The sequence below is a fragment of the Salvelinus alpinus genome, chromosome 18 (genome assembly GCF_045679555.1).
Source record: "Salvelinus alpinus chromosome 18, SLU_Salpinus.1, whole genome shotgun sequence".
NCBI lineage: Eukaryota > Metazoa > Chordata > Actinopteri > Salmoniformes > Salmonidae > Salvelinus > Salvelinus alpinus.
In genome coordinates, this window is record NC_092103.1 from 3,721,687 (window position 1) to 3,736,434 (window position 14,748).

At 43.7% G+C, this 14,748-nt stretch overlaps 1 pseudogene; it reads left to right on the forward strand.

Moving 5' to 3' along the window:
• Nucleotides 1-2,691: 2,691 nt before the first annotated feature.
• LOC139543534 (ATP-dependent RNA helicase DDX54-like) lies at nt 2,692-14,487 on the forward strand (annotated as a pseudogene).
• Nucleotides 14,488-14,748: the final 261 nt, after the last annotated feature.

Below are 14,748 nucleotides of genomic sequence, written 5' to 3' on the forward strand. Positions count from 1 at the left end.
CATGATAGATTGTTGGTGATGTGGACACCAAGAAACTTGAAACTCTCGACCCGCTCCACTACAGCCCCGTCAATGTTAATGGAGGCCTGTTCGGCCCGCTGTTTCCTGTAGTCCACAATCAGCTCCTTTGTCTTGCTCACATTGAGGGAGAGGTTGTTGTCCTGGCACCACACTGCGAGGTCTCTGACCACCTCCCTATAGACTGTCTCATAGTTGTCGGTGATCAGGCCTACCACTGTTGTGTCGTCAGCAAACTTAATGATGGTGTTGGAGTCGTGTTTGGCCACGCAGTCGTGGGTGAACAGGGCGTACAGGAGGGGACTAAGCACACACCCCTGAGGGGGTCCCAGTTTTGAGGATCAGCGTAGCAGATGTGTTGTTGCCTACCCTTACCACCTGGGGGCGGCCCATCAGGAAGTCCAGGATCCAGTTGCAGAGGGAGGTGTTTAGTCCCAGGGTCCTTAGCTTAGTGATGAGCTTTGTGGGTGCTATGGTGTTGAACGTTGAGCTGTAGTCAATGAACAGCATTCTCACATAGGTGTTCCTTTTGTCCAGGTGGGAAAGGGCAGTGTGGAGTGCGATTGAGATTGCGTCATCTGTGGATCTGTTTGGGCGGTATGCGAATACGAGTGGGTCTTGGGTATCCGGGAAGATGCTATTGATGATCTTTCAAAGCACTTCATGGCTACCGACATGAGTGCTACGGGGCGGTAATCATTTAAGCAGCTTACCTTCGCTTCCCTGGGCACAGGGACTATGGTGGTCTGCTTGAAACATGTAGGTATTATAGACTCACTCAGGGAGAGGTTGAAAATGTCAGTTAAGACACTTGCCAGTTGTTCCACGCATGCTTTGATTACACGTCCCGGTAATCCGTCTGGCCCCGCGGCTTTGTGAATGTTGACCTGTTTAAAGGTCTTGCTCACATCGGCTACCGAGAGCGTGATCACACAGTCGTCCAGAACAGCAGGTGCTCTCATGCATGCTTCAGTGTTGCTTGCCTCGATGTGAGCATAAAAGACATTTAGCTCATCTCGTAGTCTCGCGTCACTGGGCAGCTCGCGGCTGGGTTTCCCTTTGAAGTCTGCAATAGTTGTCAAGCCCTGCCACATCTGATGAGCGTCAGAGCCGGTGTAGTAGGATTCAATCTTAATCCTGTATTGACGCTTTGCTTGTTTGATGGTTCGTCTAAGGGCATAGCGGGATTTCTTATAAGCATTCGGATTAGTGTGCTGCTCTTTGAAAGCGGCAGCTCTAGCCTTTAGCTCGATGCGTATGTTGCCTGTAATCCGTGGCTTCTGGTTGGGATATGTATGTACGGTCACTGTAGGGACGACGTCGTCGACGCACTTATTGATGAAGCCGATGACTGAGGTGGTATACTCCTCAATGTATACTCCTTTATAAAACCCTCTTAGGCCTCACTCCACCCTCTCTGAGATATCTACTGCAGCCCTCATCCTCCACATACAACACCTGTTCTGCCAGTCACATTCTGCTAAAGGTCCCCAAAGCACACACATCCCTGGGTCGCTCGTCTTTTCAGTTTGCTGCAGCTAGCGACTGGAACGAGCTGAAACAAACACTCAAACTGGACAGGTTTATCTCAATCTCTTCATTCAAAGACTCAATCATGGACACTCTTACTGACAGATGTGGCTGCATTGCGTGATGTATTGTTGTCTCTACCTTCTTGCCCTTTGTGCTGTTGTCTGTGCCCAATAATGTTTGAACCATGTTTTGTGCTGCTACCATGTTGTGTTGCTACCATGTTGTTGTCATGTTGTGTTGCTACCATGCTCTGTTGTCATGTGTTGCTGCCTTGCTATGTTGTTGTCTTAGGTCTCTCTTTATGTAGTGTTGTCTCTCTTGTCGTGATGTGTGTTTTGTCCTATATTTAAAAAATATATATATTTATCCCTGCCCCCGTCCCTACAGGAGGCCTTTTGCCTTTTGGTAGGCCGTCATTGTAAATAAGAATTTGTTCTTAACTGACTTGCCTAGTTAAATAAAGGTTAAATAAATAAATAAAAAGTATCAAAAGTAAATGTAATTGATAAAATGTACTTAAGTATCAAAAGTAAAAGCATAAATCATTTAAAATTCCTTATATATTAAGCAAACCAGATGGCACCATTTAGTTTTTTTTACGCATAGCCAGGGGCACACTCCAACACTCAGACATAATTTACAAACAAAGCATTTGTGTTTAGTGAGTCCTCTAGATTAGAGCCAGTAGGCGACCATTGATGTTCTCTTGATAAGTGCGTGAATTGGACCGTTTTCCTGCCCTGCCAAGAATTCGAAACATAACAAGTACTTTTAGGTGTCAGGGAAAATGTATGGAGTAAAAAATTCATTATTTTCTTTAGGAATGTACTGTAGTAAAAGCAAGTTGTCAAATGTAAAAATAGTAAAGTACAGACTCAAAAAAAAAATACTTACGTAGTACTTGAAAGTATTTTTACGTTAGTAATTTACACCACTGCAAGTTGGACAATTTTTATCCCCATAATGCAACACACTTTGAAAGGCAGAGACCAACGATGGTCACCGACTTGACAAAAGTGTTATGCTTGAACGCGCCCAATGTGTTCGGGTATGGAAGTGCGGTGAAAATAATTGTCCCCCCCACAAGAACGAAACGTCAAGAGAAAACACACTGACGTCATATCATGCGCCGACGTAGGATTCTTACGTGCAGAATCTCACGTGTTTCAAAATGTCTGCTTTCTGTGTTGTTGTCATGTGCTGAGTTGCTGATTTATTGGCAAGCACCATTCGTTTTTTAAATATTCTAACCATTTCAAAGCGTTGAACAAAGTTAAACAAGTTAACGGTGCAGATACTTATCGCAATGGCTCAAAGAAAGAAGAAGCTGATGAAGAAAAAGAGACACATTGGCCATCGGGAGCCTGACGAGTCGGATGGTGGGGACTTCGAAGTTGCTGCTAAAATCATGGACGATGATTCTGTAAGAACCATTTCATGTTTATGTTATTGTAGCTAGGTAAACAATTTGTTTTAGTAATTTGAGCAAAGTTACGTAAATCTACCAGCTATGAATTTACTTGGCTAGTTGCAAACCCGTAGCCAGCTAACACGCTAACTAGGCTGCTAACATTGGATGTCAAATTGTCTCGAGTACTTGGCTATGGGTGTAAACGTTCTGTTTTGCAACTAAAACGAGAGTTTCTATTGGACAAATTGAGGTAGGTCCCTCCCCGTTCCGGTTACTTCCGTTTAGTAAACGTTTTGCAACAGACCATCGGGGTTGTCACTAGTTGCTACAAAGTCAAAATTGCCTTTGGTAAAAACGTATGTAAACAAATCTTTTTTTGGTCAGTATTTAAGTTTAGGCATTTATTTATTTTTATTTAACCTTTATTTAACCAGGTAGGCTAGTTGAGAACAAGTTCTCATTTACAACTGCGACCTGGCCAAGATAAAGCATAGCAGTGTGAACAGACAACAACACAAAGTTACACATGGAGTAAATAATAAACAAGTCAATAACACAGTAGGGGTGGGAAAAATTAGTCTATATACATTGTGTGCAAAACGCATGAGGAGGTAGGCAATAAATAGGCCATAGGAGCGAATAATTACAATTTAGCAGATTAACACTGGAGTGATAAATCATCAGATGATCATGTGCAAGTAGAGATACTGGTGTGCAAAAGAGCAGAAAAGTAAATAAATAAAAACAGTAAGGGGATGAGGTAGGTAAATTGGGTGGGCTGTTTACAGATTTTTTTTATTTTTTTATTTATTTAACCTTTATTTAACCAGGTAGGCAAATTGAGAACACGTTCTCATTTACAATTGCGACCTGGCCAAGATAAAGCAAAGCAGTTCGACATATACAACAACACATAGTTACACATGGAGTAAAACAAACATATAGTCAATAATACAGTGAAAAAAAAAATAAGTCTATATACAATGTGAGCAAGTGAGGTGAGATAAGGGAGGTGAAGGCAAACAAATATATGTATAAATAAATAAAAATATAAAAGGCCATGGAGGCGAAGTGAGTACAACACAGCAAGTAAAATAAAAACTAAAAAAACAATGGAATGGTTGGTTTGCAGTGGAAGAAAGTGCAAAGTAGAGACAGAAATAATGGGGTGCAAAGGAGCAAAATAAATTAATAAATAAATACAGTAGGTAAAGAGGTAGTTGTTTGGGCTAAATTGTAGATGGGTTATATACAGGTGCAGTAATCTATGAGCTGCTCTGACAGCTGGTGCTTAAAGCTAGTGAGGGAGATAGGTGTTTCCAGTTTCAGAGATTTTTGTAGTTTGTTCCAGTCATTGGCAGCAGAGAACTGGAAGGAGAGGCGTCCAAAGGAAGAATTGGTTTTGGGGGTGACTAGAGAGATATACCTGCTGGAGCGCGTGCTACAGGTAGGTGCTGCTATGGTGACCAGCGAGCTGAGATAAGGGGGGACTTTACCTAGCAGGGTCTTGTAGATGACCTGGAACCAGTGGGTTTGGCGACGAGTATGAAGCGAGGGCCAGCCAACGAGAGTGTACAGGTCGCAGTGGTGGGTAGTATATGGGGCTTTGGTGACAAAACGGATGGCACTGTGATAGACTGCATCCAATTTATTGAGTAGGGTTTTGGAGGCTATTTTGTAAATGACATCACCGAAGTCGAGGATTGGTAGGATGGTCAGTTTTACAAGGGTATGTTTGGCAGCATGAGTAAAGGATGCTTTGTTGCGGAATAGGAAGCCAATTCTAGATTTGACTTTGGATTGGAGATGTTTGATGTGAGTCTGGAAGGAGAGTTTACAGTCTAACCAGACACCTAGGTATTTGTAGGTGTCCACATATTCTAAGTCAGAGCCGTCCAAAGTAGTGATGTTGGACAGGCGGGCAGGAGCAGGCAGCGATCGGTTGAAGAGCATGCATTTGGTTTTACTTGTATTTAAGAGCAGTTGGAGGCCACGGAAGGAGAGTTGTATGGCATTGAAGCTCGCCTGGAGGGTTGTTAACACAGTGTCAAAAGAAGGGCCAGAAGTATACAGAATAGTGTCGTCTGCGTAGAGGTGGATCAGAGAATCACCAGCAGCAAGAGCGACATCATTGATGTAAACAGAGAAGAGAGTCGGTCCAAGAATTGAACCCTGTGGCACCCCCATAGAGACTGCCAGAGGCCCGGACAACAGACCCTCCGATTTGACACACTGAACTCGATCAGAGAAGTAGTTGGTGAACCAAGGCGAGGCAATCATTAGAGAAACCAAGGCTGTCGAGTCTGCCAATGAGGATGTGGTGATTGACAGAGTCAAAGGCCTTGGCCAGGTCAATGAATACGGCTGCACAGTATTGTTTCCTATCGATGGCGGTTACGATATCGTTTATGACCTTGAGCGTGGCTGAGGTGCACCCATGACCAGCTCTGAAACCAGATTGCATTGCGGAGAAGGTGTGGTGGGATTCGAAATGGTCGGTAATCTGTTTGTTGACTTGGCTTTCGAAGACCTTAGAAAGGCAGGGTAGGATAGATATAGGTCTGTAGCAGTTAGGGTCAAGGGTGTCCCCCCCTTTGAAGAGGGGGATAACCGCAGCTGCTTTCCAATCTTTGGGGATCTCAGACGACACGAAAGAGAGGTTGAAGAGGCTAGTAATAGGGGTGGCAACAAGATGGACTATGTACAGCTGCAGCGATCGGTTAGCTGCTCAGATAGCAGATGTTTAAAGTTGGTGAGGGAAATAAAAGTCTCCAACTTCAGCGATTTTTGCAATTCGTTCCAGTCACAGGCAGCAGAGAACTGGAAGGAAAGGCGGCCAAATGAGGTGTTGGCTTTTGGGATGATCAGTGAGATATACCTGCTGGAGCGCGTGCTACGGGTGGGTGTTGTTATCGTGACCAGTGAACTGAGATAAGGCGGAGCTTTACCTAGCATGGACTTATAGATGACCTGGAGCCAGTGGGTCTGGCGACGAATATGTAGCGAGGGCCAGCCGACTAGAGCATACAGGTCGCAGTGGTGGGTGGTATAAGGTGATTTGGTAACAAAACGGATGGCACTATGATAAACTGCATCTAGTTTGCTGAGTAGAGTATTGGAAGCTATTTTGTTGATGACATCGTCGAGGATCGGTAGGATAGTCAGTTTTACTAGGTTAAGTTTGGCGGCGTGAGTGAAGGAGATGTAGATGTCCACATATTCTAGGTCGGAACCTTCCAGGGTGGTGATGCTAGTCGGGCGGGTGCAGGCAGCGAACGGTTGAAAAGCATGCATTTGGTTTTACTAGCGTTTTAAGAGCAGTTGGAGGCCACGAAGGAGTGTTGTATGGCATTGAAGCTCGTTTGGAGGTTAGATAGCACAGTGTCCAAGGAAGAGCCAGAAGTATACAGAATGGTGTCGTCTGCGTAGAGGTGGATCAGGGAATCGCCCGCAGCAAGAGCAACATCATTGATATATACAGAGAAAAGAGTCGGCCCGAGAATTGAACCCTGTGGTACCCCCATAGAGACTGCCAGAGGACCGGACAACATGCCCTCCGATTTGACACACTGAACTCTGTCTGCAAAGTAGTTGGTGAACCAGGCAAGGCAGTCATCAGAAAAACCGAGGCTACTGAGTCTGCCGATAAGAATATGGTGATTGACAGAGTCGAAAGCCTTGGCCAGGTCGATGAAGACGGCCTCACAGTACTGTCTTTTAATTCACGGTACTCCATTCTGTTTATTTATTTATTTAGGCATAAGGTTAGCATTGTGGTTGGGGTTAATTCTAGGGTTATGTTTTAAATCAGATTGAATGAAGAGAGATTGTAGAAATAGGTGGGGTTTAGCCATTTGTGGCTGTGTAAACTAGTGACGACCCAGAATCATCGTAATAAATATGCCTCTTTTGTGGGTCTCTGTAATGTCAGGTCTAGAATTGATTTATTGCCAATTACATGAGAAAATATTAAAGTCATGCTAGATTTGGTTTTGAGTGGGATATGATTATGAGCATATCCATCTCCATAATGACAATGTCATGTTATTTAATGTTTTTCAGGCTGGAAGAAAGTTACCTCGGTTCCCTGGAGCTTCATCAGAGTGCCTGTCTGATGTGGAACCTGACACCAGGGAGCTGGTCAGAGCTCAGAACAAGAAGAAAAATAAGTCTGGGGGCTTCCAGTCCATGGGTAAGAAATTGTGGTAGGCTTACCTGTAGGCCATCTTTTTGAGACAATTAAAGGTTTTATACAGCAGTGTGTCCTGCGTATGTCCTAACCGACATATTTTGGTAATTGCAGGTCTCAGTTACCCAGTTTTTAAAGGGGTCATGAAGAAGGGCTACAAAGTCCCTACTCCAATCCAGAGAAAGGTATGCCAATGCCCTTGGATCTTTACATTTCACTGATATATCAGGTAGATTATTTACAAGACCTCTCTCTCCCCCTTTCAGACTATCCCAGTGATTCTAGATGGCAAGGACATGGTTGCCATGGTAAGGACAGGCAGCGGGAAGACAGCTGCGTTCTTGGTGCCCATGTTTGAGAAGCTGAAGGCCCCTCAGGCCAAGACAGGGGCCAGGGCTCTCATTCTGACCCCCACCAGAGAGTTGGTGCTGCAAACCATGAAGTTCACCAAAGAGGTCAGGATAGGCTTTTCATAGTCTATTTTTCATCCATCACTTTACAATATAATATACATATTTGTACATAAACTAGGGCCAAGACGATAACCGTATCGCGATAGTCATTAGTATCGTGACAAGGAAACAATGCACAAAGCGGATTTCACTTCTTTAGGAAAACAGCCATAACGTTGGAAAAACTTTATACATTTTCCAAGCTATAGCACACAATATTTTACATACAGCAGGTTTTTAATGGCCCAAAGAGTTGTCTGCTTCATGTTTTCATTCTTGCATTGAAAAAAATATTGCCATATTGGTAACGTCACAGCCCTAACGTAATTATTTTTATTTAACCTTTTTTTTATTTTTTTTATTTACTTTACGTAAATGGGTTTAATCTTTGTCATTTTTTTAGGGATAGTATGTTTTGTTCGTTGGGCAGTACCAGAAAATAGTAACTATATTCATTTTATTGTGTTTCATTTGGGGAAATTCACTGGCCTTAAGACTGAGTTGATCCTTGGTGGAGACAGGTATTATTAATTAAATCTTCAGTCTTGTTGTGTTGAAAGTTGCTTACAAGCATCAACTGAACATCTTGTTTATTTTCAGAATGGATGATCAGTTTGCTGCACTTCATGAGAACCCAGACATGTATGTACACTATGGTCTTCACAATGTACTGCTGTAATTTGCTATAATGCCATTTTAAATTAAAATAAGGTTGTAGTTTTTGTTGTTCTGTGCTGTTGATTTGAGTTATGTCTTCTGCCTACAGAATTATCGGTACCCCAGGTCGTCTGATGCATGTTGTCATGGAGATGAACCTGAAGCTACAGACTGTGGAGTACGTTGTGTTTGATGAGGCTGACAGGCTGTTTGAGATGGCCTTTGCTGACCAGCTCCAGGAGATCATCCGGAGGCTTCCAGACAACAGACAGACACTGCTGTTTTCCGCCACTCTGCCCAAACTACTTGTGGAGTTTGCTAGAGCTGGTAAGCCCAGCCACAACATCCCTTCAATGGTAATCTAAAGCCCACCCACAACCTATGCGTTCTTGTGCAGCCTTTTGATATTGAGTTGTGTACAAGGCAAGATGTGTAGTGCTCTGAAAGGATTGTGTTTTGTGCAGGGTTGACGGAGCCAGTGCTGATTCGTCTGGACGTGGACAGCAAGCTGAGTGAGCTGCTGAAGGTTAAGCTAATAGACTTGCTAAAACCCACATTCACACAATTTGAAGTTTGGTTACACTGTTGGAATCCCTTCAAGTGTTGAAATGTGAAACCTGTGTTTGAGTCAATGACATAATATAAAAGTTGTAGCATAACATTGTATTTTTTCCTCTCCCAGCTGTCCTTCTTCCACCTGAGGATGTGTGATAAGCCGGCTCTGCTGCTCCACCTGCTGAGGAATGTGGCGACGCCCCAGGCGCAGACAGTAGTCTTTGTTGCCACCAAACACCATGTGGAGTACCTCAAAGAGGTGAGAGCCTCGTGAATAGAAGGAGAAGCTAGTCATTGAATACGGTTTGGTTGTCCTCAGCCTTGTACCTTTCAACAAGTTTTGAAGATAGCTCTGTGTTACCCTATGGTTAGCTGCTGTCCACTGAGGGCGTGGAGTGTGCCTACATCTACAGTGCCCTGGACCAGACTGCCAGGAAGATCAACATTGGTAAATTTGTCCACCGCAAGGCCATGGTGCTGATTGTTAGACGTGGCTGCTCGCGGTATAGACATCCCCCTGCTGGAAAACGTCATCAACTACAACTTCCCCTCCAAAAGCCAAGCTCTTCCTGCATAGAGTTGGTGCGTAACACAAACAACAGGGGGAGCATTAGAACTATAATATGGCCAACATACTGTTTTAGGTTATCTTGAATTGTAACTTATGTACGTTGGAAAGAAAGGCCAATGACAACCATCTGAGTCAATGATATATAGTATAATGAAATACACCTTCCTCACCATTGTTGTCTCATCTCTGGTTTTTCAACCCCAGGTCGAGTGGCACGCGCAGGCCGCAGTGGCGCTGCCTACAGCCTGGTGTGTACAGATGAGATACCTTTTGTCTTTACCAGCACTGGACATAAACATGTCATACACAGTGTGAGGGAATGGAGCCATTGCTCACCCCTGCAGTTGTCTTGTCACACTTGTTTTCTGTCATGGATACTCAATTCTCTTGCTTACTTTCATATATTTCTGTCTCTGTCCCTTCCTCGTGCCTCTCACTCACTCTATCACTCTCTTTCTCATCTCTTCATTTCTATTTTTCTCTCCCTCCAGAGTCGGACGGTGTGTTTGGTCGTGTTCCCCAGAGCATCCTGGATGATGAGGAGTCCCAGCTGATCACGGCCCATGAGAACGCTCATGACCTGCATAGCGGACAACGCCTACAAGCAGTACATCAAGTCCCGGCCCATGCCCTCGCCAGAGTGCTTTTAAACGGGTCAAGAACACAAAGCTCTCCAGCATGGCTGTCCACCCACTGTTAGGTCAGTAAAGGTGTCCGCATCAGAAACACTTCGGAACAGTTTGCGCATATTTTGTGACGTTTTGGTTGTCGGCAAGGGGTTTTCCGGCTGTACGCGTACAATTTTTATTTTCTTAGGCAAGCCAAATTTCGTTATCCAAGTCTACGCCCCTTCGTCGGTCATTGGTCAGCAGTAGGGATTCTTCAATTAAGTATTTGTTGTCATTCAGTGATAGACGACTTGTTTTCATGCAAAGTTTTTCACTTGAGAAATACTGCACTAAAACATCTTAGATGTAAAATTCCGCGACTAAGATCATGTCAGAATTAATAAACGTCAGAATTAATGACCAATTTCTTGTTATCTTATCTAGTCTGAGGAAGTCTATACTGGCTACGGCATCGCAAGATGTTTTTCAAGCGGCCTTTTAAGGGAATATGCGAGCACACTCGTTGGGCTAGGCGCCAGCTGTAAGGAAGCATGAGGAAGCCTTTAGATAACTGACCTATTAACTACTTTACCAGTGCACTTTAATGTGGGATATTAAATCAATGAAGTTACTGTCTCAGTGGATCCTCATCAGATCTTGGGTTCTCATGAAAATCACACGCATATGCTCCCTTACTCTTGCTATGATATTAACCCACGTTGCTTTGGTCTATTTTCAGGGTCAGGCTTAGAGAAAATGGAACTGGAGCGCCTTCAAATGGTGGACTGCATTAAGGGCTACAAGGATAAAGCTGTGAGTTTACATCAGAAATGTATATTGGAAGCTATTCTCTATGAATGAATGACTAACCTGTAGTAATACTGTTTAAATGACCACAGCACTTTTTCTCCAGACAATCTTTGAGATCAACTCGAACAGCAAGACCAACGCCAGCGTGGTGATGCGAGCCAAGCATTCTAGGGACACGGCTGGTGGATAATTTCACCCAGAAGAAGGTGGTTCTGGCTTCAGAGGGCAAGTATCATGTTCCTGTCACTGCTCTGCCCTCCACACACCACATGACTGACCAGGAAGACAGTGAAGAGGAGGACCTTCAGGTTAGCACTTATACTCTAAGTATCCATCTACATGGTATAAAACCTAGCATGTACGTGTTCCATTGCAAGTCAACAATAGTGTATAGCACCACCACAGACAAAGTAGTATCATATGACCAAGGGTTATGTTTTAAATCAGATTGAATGACGAGAGATTGTAGAAATAGGTGTACTTCTGTCATTTCTCCACCAGGGGGTGTTCTCTGAGGTAGTGGAGGGGAAGAGGAGGAAGCCACAGGACGACGGCGAGGCAGAGAGGCCAGACAGTAAGAAGACCAAACAGACTGGCCGCGATGAGAACTACATCCTCTACAGACCCAAAGACTTCAACTCTGAGAGAGGGTATGAGAAAGGCTGACTACACAGTCCATTCTGCTTTACAAAATACCAAAATAGTCATTCTGTGAATGTGGGATAATGGTGATATAACTCAGTGTTTGTTTGCAGACTGAGCCTGGGAACAGAAGGCACAACGTTTGAGCAGCAGGCTTCTACTGCTGTACTGGACCTGATGGGAGACGAAGGAGACCGACTCAACCAGCACAAACACATGATGAAGTGGTAAGAAGGAACACCATGACACACACCATGCAACCTCACTTGACATATAAATCATCTCTCTGCAAGGATCGCAAGAGAAAGCGCTTCGTCAAAGAAACAGGAAAGGAGGCAGACTAGAAGAAGAAGAGAACAGAGACGGGACAGATGAACAAGAAGAAAGTGCATCCTTTTTGTCATCTCAAACTGATCTTTTCTGATGAAAGCTATTAATAAGGAAATTCCAACACCCTCGGCTTATTGTGCATTGTGTAAGTCCTCACTTGTAATTGTACCACTGCAGTGTTCTAAGGATGTTTTATTTCCTTGACCCTGTTTCACAGCTATGAAGAGTGGAAGAAGAAGTACAAGGTGGATGACGGAGGGGGTGGAGATTCAGATGGAGAGACTGGAGGCAGAGGAAGGAGGGGTGGAGGTAGAAGTGCACTTCATCAGAAAGCTCTAGCTAGAGTTTGGATCAGTTGTTTGTGATGGGTATGATGTGTCTGTAAGTAAAGCAGACATTGATGCATCCCTTTGGGACATTCTCCAAGCTCCAGTCTTTGGGACATTCTCTAAGCTCCAGTCTTTGGGACATTCTCCAAGCTCCAGTCTTTGGGACATTCTCCAAGCTCCAGTCTTTGGGCTCTACTACTACCTAAGATCTATTCCAAAACACTTAGAAAATAACAAGAGCAATGTCCAGTTTGATGTACTTTCAAAATTGCTATGTTTCTTTCAATACAGCATGATAAAATAACGCTAAACAATTGAAATGCTGCCCTTCTCTTCTCTAACCCTGTCTCCCTCCCCTCTCTTCCAGGCCGAGGCAGGCCAGACCGGGCCCTGGGTCCCCCAGGCCAGCAGAGGGGTGGTGGGGCCCGCGCTCAGAGCTGAAGAGCCGTGACCAGATCGTAAAGCAGCGCAAGAAGACAGAGAAACAGAGGTTCTTGCAGAGTGGAGGCTTGAAGAAGCTCCGGGGCATGGGCAAGCAGCGCCTCAATGACCAGAAGAAGTCTGGCTTCGGCTGTGGTGTCCACAAGAAGGGCAAGATGAAGAAGTGACTGTGAGGGAGGGGTGATGAATAGATGAGGTATGTGGAAAAAGAGGTAGTGAGAGTTGGAAGAATCGGCGAAGAGATGAGGCAATGGATGGAGAAGCTTTTGATCCCAAGATGGAGGGTGGATGTCAATAGTTTAAAGTTGCCTTCCTCTCCATGACCCCCCCCTCCTCCATCTGGACTGGTCGGTCAGTGCATATGTAGGAAGAGAAACAAGCCGAGAAAGCCTTTTGAGACTATTGAGATGCACCCCAGCCCAAAGGGTGCTTGCAGAGCTTCGTGTATGGCACCGCAGTGTGGTGTCATGGTAAGATCCGTGTCCACATTTTGTGTGCTCCTAGCCTGGATGCGGACTGTGTATGACAGGGCTAGAGAGATTGAAACTTGTATTTTGCAGATCTATTTGCATCATAACCTATCCAGATGGATTGCTATGTCAATATATTTGTTTGTGTATATTATTAATTCAAAGCTAACGTGTGATTGTGTTATCTGTGACTGTCGTTCTTTATTATAAAGTCTTAGGAGGAGCAGAGAAACTCATGACAGTAGGTTATACAAAGCTGCCCATTGAGCAGTGTGAAATTCATTCCTGTTTTTTCTGGGCAGTCAAACAGTTCGATGAGGTCAACCACATTTGTGCAAAGAATAACCTGCCAGTCTACCAGAAGGTGTCAGTAAAGCCTAGAGAGAGGTCTGGGTCACTACCAACATGTTTTCATTTCAGACATCTGTATTCATTTGACCCAGATGACAGCAGAGCAACCAGAGGGGTGTTGAGAGATTGACTCCGGGACAAGAGTGTGGTGGAGATGGAGGTTCACTAGAATAAGGAGAATTGGAGAACGTTTCTGTCAGCAAAGAGCCACAAAGCCAACGTCCCGCCTGCCGTCGCTCGGCTATAAGATAGCTGTGTTCTAAATACTTAACAGGACATGTTTGGGAAAGGGCTTTATTGTAGAGGGAAAAGTAATATACATGATCAAAACCCTTTCTTCAAAACATGTTTGTTTTTCTTTTTATTACATTTTAATATACTACAAAAGTATTCATTTCATAATTTAATACACTAAAACCTACATTAGATAAATACAGTCAGTATGTTTTTTGCAGATAATTATTTCCATATCCAATTGTTTTTGTTGACTAGCCAACACTGATCGTTGCATACAGCATCATTTATGTACACAATGTGTGAAGTTGAACAAACTAACCAAACCTATTTGGCCCTTTTTGAACTTTACAGGAAAAATATATATGTAGGCTCACCCTAAACCTAAAAACAGGGTCAGAGATGCAGTGTGTTTTGAAGTCCTGCCATTGTACTACAGAGCAAGTGAGCTGACGTGACTGGAGAAACCCACTCCATCTGGATGTGGTTAGATGCAAGTTGTTTGATGATATGTGTACATGCCATCACACGTTATCTATGGTCGAAGTTATCTGTAGGCCAGCTCTGCTAGAATGAAGATTTGTGGCTTCCATTTCTGTTTGTGAATTTACTCAAGGTAAATGAAGATGGCTGCTAGGTACAGTGCCTTTGGAAAATATTCTCACCCTGTGACTTTATCCACCATTTGTTGTGTTACAGCCTGAATTTAAAATGTATTCAATTACCAAAAAAGTCACATACACACAATACCCCATAATGTCAAAGTGGAATAGTTTTTACATGTGTACAAATGAAAAGCTGAAATGTATTGGGTCAATAAGTATTCAACCCCTTTGTTAGGGCAAGCCTAAATAAATGCAGGAGTAAAATTGTGCTTAATAAGTTGCATGGACACACTTGTGTGCAATAATGGTGTTTAACATGATTTTTGAATGACTACCTCATATCTGTAGCCCACACATACAATTATCTGTAAGCTTAATTGGAAAGATTCAATTTCCAATGCCTTGCAAAGAAGGGCACCTAGTGGTAGATGGATATTCATTACCTGCTTTTTATTTTTTTTACCCCTTTGAGCAGGATGAAGTTATTAATTACAATGGCGTATGAATACACCAGTCACTACAAATATACAAGTTGTCCATCC